General features: G+C 38.6%; 1 protein-coding gene across 6 annotated transcripts in view; it reads right to left on the bottom strand.

The window, feature by feature from the left end:
• Positions 1-2774: 2774 nt before the first annotated feature.
• zfhx4 (zinc finger homeobox 4) overlaps positions 2775-5118 on the bottom strand; it is a 90510-nt gene continuing 88166 nt past the window's right edge. For all 6 annotated transcript variants that reach the window (XM_078938961.1, XM_078938960.1, XM_078938959.1 and 3 more), the window contains one exon: positions 2775-5118. This exon is cut by the window's right edge and continues 2021 nt beyond it. The gene's annotated coding sequence lies outside the window, so the exon portion shown is untranslated.

Below are 5118 nucleotides of genomic sequence, written 5' to 3'. Positions count from 1 at the left end.
AGCCATTGTTCTCTACAAAGGTCAATCGCAATTTAGTGCCATAATATTGAAAGGGGGGTGGGCAGTGACTGCCTGCATTTTAAGGGTGAGCAACAGGAAAGGGCCATTCAGCAGAACAGTTGCACCCTGTGAGCCCAGCACATTCATCAAGGGTGAAGGGTGAACTTAGAAGATGGAAGAAGGAAAAAAAAAATCTTTTTTGAGGCTTTCCTGTGTGGCAGCTGTTTCCCCACTGCATGTGCCTACATGCAGCGCCAAACCTTACAGGTTCCATTTGGTTTAGTGTGTGAAAAGGACCCTCCTCCTCTCCTTTATTTTTGTTGCCCTTGTGAAATTTCATTAGGTGGATTTAACAACTTGAGAATGTCGGCTTTCTTCGTGACCCTGACACCAGTGGCGGACATGTCTCACAGGCAGAATGTGATATATTGTGTTAAGGTGTTCCTGAGGTGCAATTTTTAATGTGACAGCCCGTGCTGACCTCACATCTGAAAAGTCACCCTCTCGTCTGACACCAGCATCCATTTTTGACTTTTAATAGAATTCTGAAAGCAATACACCACAATTCATCATATCAAATCTATCCGTCCATCTACTTTGAAATGGTTAAAAAAGATAACGTTTCTTTTACCAGTTTTAGGCAATGATGAATACTATACGCTTTCTGCTGTTCATCTGTTTGGCCACAGATGTGATTTATAATCGCAGGCTGTGAGGATTCTGGAGCAGCACCTGATCAAAATCAGATTAGCAGATACTTCCACACATAATGCCTTGAATCTGCACACCATCAGATTATCACAAACGGCATTGTGACCCTAAGCACTCATCATATGATCTAGAACAGGGGTCGGGAACCTATGGCTCGCGAGCCATATATGGCTCTTTTGATGGTCACATGTGGCTCGCAGACAAATCTTTAATTATAGTTTTTTTTTTCCATTAGACCAGTCCTTCTCGGGCGCGATGCGATGCCAGAGGCGCGCAGTAGTAGCAGTGCTTAGAGAGAGAAATCTGCGCCAGCGCTATCAGTTACTATTATCTATTATTTCACAGAGTTTGTACCAGCTGGAAACTTGTGAATTGACGTGCCTAAAACTACGCGCTCCCGTCTCTGAGAAAGAGCGCGCAGATGCGGGGACGGGATGTGTGAGGGAGAAAGCAGAGGGTGGGGGTGAGGGGTTGTGGGGACAGGCAGCAGGTGAATCGCGCAGGGATTGTAAAAACGTAAAACCCGCTTCCCGTCACTCACTGCAGCGTGTGAGTGTGTGTTTGGCTCCCCGTCTGCATGTCAGCAGTCTTTGTCACATCTACAGAACATTCAGACCTAAGATCACGTTTAAAGTCTCAACGCCTGAACGAAGCAGAAACTCACCACGTATCATCAACCAAACTAGACCATCAGCAGAACTACCACGAGAAATACTCATCATTTATTAGCAACAGAATAACAATGTTATTAAAAAGAATCCACAGACTTATTGTACTTTAAAAATGTTGAAATTAAATCAAATGCACACATTCATTTGTATATTTAGTTTTAAACAAATTGTCGCGGACTGAGTTGGATGGCTGTTGGGCCGCGTTAAAAGTTCTGGGGTTCATTGAACGCGTCAAGCAGAGATCTGATTGGCCCTCAGTTCTGTCGCTCAGCCTGTTGTTAGGTAGTTTGGACCAATGGGGTTCAGCTATGGGCCGAATAAGGGAAATGGGAGGGCTGCAGCGGGAGCAGGGGAATATAAAGTTGGGAGAAGCGCTCTCGTGTCGGCGGGAGAGATTCAGGAGTTGCTGAATTGAACGGCGTTTGTTGCGGTCTGCAGTAATCGGAATAAAGAACTTTAAAAGAGGTTAAGTCTCCGTGCCTCAGTGTGGGGAAGGGACACTACATTATTGTATGGCTCTTTCGAAATTACATTTCAAAATATGTGGCATTTATGGCTCTCTTGGCCAAAAAGGTTCCCGACCCCTGATCTAGAATCTTGCTGTTAGCAACTGGAATGACACAAAAACGTTGGCATCAGAATTTTCTATAGCCTGAGAGAAATAGTAAAAATAATAGGAAAACTGGTATATTCTGGATGCATCTAACCTTCCTAATGACCCTATCCAATGTAAATCGTGTTTTTAATAGGTTATTATAGCATTTTTTAATGTTGGAGGATATATATCATGAAAATTAAGCTCAAAATTGCCATTCCAGAGTATTTCTTTATTCAAATCGTTGTGAATCAAGGGCAGACGAAGAGAAGCTTGTAGCTGTGATAAAAGCCACAAACAGCAGGCAACAAGCTCCCTGCTCCGTTCCACTTGCATACAAAGATCCATGTACAATCTTTGTTTTCCTTGTCTGGGCTGGCATCATGACTAGATGGCTGTAATATTGCTCGCTATTTTTGCTGCACCGCTTATGTTAGCTTGTGAGGGCAGTAAGCTAACAGGAGAGCATGTAAACAGATGGATGATGGGAGATGAGGTAAGACTTACTCCGTGTCAGCAGGCCCACCTATAACTCATAGAGAAATGTTAGATGAACTCCTGCCGCTCTGCAGAAACTATGTCCTAAAAAATGATACATGGATTTGGATTCTGGCTAAAAATGGGATGTTCACAATATAATACCACTAGGAAAGATTTTACAATAGATCAATCACAATCTGTACTTTAAACATTTATCTTTAATCATGCATTTGTGAATGTGGTTTGAAAGTCCAGAGAAATTGAAGTAAAACTACTCTTTAATAAAATAAAAAAATGTATATTTGATGAGACCAAACTGGTTTGCAGATACAGTTTTTAATGTATCACAACAATGAGCAACAAACATACTTGATGAACTATTTCCAGAAGTTGTTCAAATACCATCTACAATAAACGTCATTTCAACTATGACAACAGGTCTGTGACAAAATAAAAAAAAGGTTTCAAAACCATGTTTTTACCGTGATACGGTACAGTTGAGACCTCAAACAGTACAGTAACAAAAACTAATGCGACTACTCTCTATATATAAAACATCAATAACATTTTTGGTTTAGTTTATTTAAAGTTTTAGCCATAGGGGCTTCTTCTTATTAAAACCTCAGGGTGCATTTCCTATGTAACCCAGATGTTGTAGAGTACATATTGTGTAGGATATGATTGCGCCATGAAAATCCCTTTGACATCCAGAAAAGCAATTCCAATTTCAACCTTTTGAAGGCTGTCCCCATAAACATGACACAATCCATCCGTTTTTTTTAAAAAGTTCTTTTTTTTTTCTTTTTGGCTGCTGTGCAGTTGCAATATCTATGTACAGTTATAGTGTTGGACCATCCTTTTTGTTGGTTTGTTAGCTTTTACAAGTTCTTGGTGTGGAAAGCATCCCGTCTGAGGCTAGCATCTTAGCACACGATGCCAGCTGACAGTTCAGTCTTAAAATGCTGAGCCACAAAGTGGGAAAAAAGGCAAAAAAGCCAGAGTTGTGAAAGCCTTTGGATCAGGACAGTCGCTTAGGTTTGTACAATGGCAGAATTGCACCTTGGGAGGCCAGGATGTCTCTTATGAAACACAATCGAAAAGTGTCTTCAGGAATAAAGTAAATGTAAAATACTAAAAATCCAAATAATGACATTTAAAAAAGCTCACAGAGAAACATAAAATTGACATTTTGCTTTAAAACTTAAAAAAAAAACACTTTTACAATAATAAAACAAAAAAAGAAAAAGGTAATGTAACTTGATTTTATTGTTTGAAACAATAACTAAGCATGATTTGATTTAACCTGTCAAACAGTTGCATTACATGCTACTTGCTCATTTCAGAATAGGAAATACGAAAAGCAATACATTTTTGCATTTCTTCATATTAATAAATTTGTACCATGCACAGCCAACTACGAATATGTACAACAGCTTAGCTTTCTTTGTTCACAAGCCTTTTTCTTTCATACAAATAGCCTTCTGTTACTTTGGAATGAATCACACTGGATACCAAACTAGAAAGTGATTCGTAGAAAATTGAACACCCTTTGACAGCTTTCACATTCTTAGTTCCACAGCTAAGAAAAAAAAAAAAGTAAAAAAGAAAAAGAGAGAATGTAACAAAACAGCTAAGCAAAGCAATTTATGGTTCAGTATCATGTCAGGTTGAAACTTGAGAGAAAATATGGCAAGCAAATTAATATTACAGAGTAGCAGCAAATGTTGTAGGTTAATACTTTGCAAATGTGAAATATGTGGACAAAATTCAAATGTTGTCTTTAACTGTAGATCCTCACAAGTGCCCAGAAAGCTAATGGGAGGGCGTTAACCTATGCACTTTAGGGCTGTGTATAGGTGTAACACTGTTTTTAAAGCCTACAAGTACATGAAAATATCTTTTAATGTACAACACAAATGATGTTGTCTCCCTCTTAAAGCAGCATTATTTGCAAACGTTTAACAAATGAGCATACCTTTTTTCTTTTTTTTTTCAACATTGTGACCAACTTGTACCTTAACAGTTTCAAGTATACAGTACTGCTTTCTTTGATGCACCAGTTATTAAATAGGTCTCTAGATTGTTAGGCATCAATCCTGTAACAAATATGGACCGATAGGCTGCTGCAATAGACACAAATAATAATTAAAACACATACGTACATACATACAAACAGAAAGAAAATCTATTAAATTAACAAATGGCCTACTCAAAAAAAAAAAAAGTCAAATAAAAACAAAAGTAAGTGCACTATAGTCCAGACACAAGCAGGTACCGTAACAGTACAGCAATTCACAAATGAAAAATGTTATATTCACATAATCCGAGAGAGTCTATCAAAACTAGAGTTATTACCTCTTCAGAAAAGGGTGTGAGCAGAGGTAAAAGTGAGAAGATAAGAGTTGGCACAGATTAGTATATACTACAAGAAAAAAAAGGACTGGGAAATAGATACAGCTTGTTGTAATACAAACTGGCAAACACAGGGGCATCATACACATTTACTTCACCATCCTAAATTCCCTCAGTGGCAAAACCATATTGTCTTTGTAGGGCAAAACTAAAAGGATATGCACATTGTCCATTGTAACAGTAATATTGTCTCTTGGTACTCTATACACATCAAGGAAATGCGTCCAATAAAGCTTGACATGTTTTGGT

Source organism: Oryzias latipes, chromosome 20 (genome assembly GCF_053564925.1).
Source record: "Oryzias latipes strain Hd-rR chromosome 20, Olatipes_Hd-rR_3.1".
NCBI classification, from domain to species: Eukaryota; Metazoa; Chordata; class Actinopteri; order Beloniformes; family Adrianichthyidae; genus Oryzias; species Oryzias latipes.
This window is presented reverse-complemented; position numbering and strand designations above follow the sequence as displayed.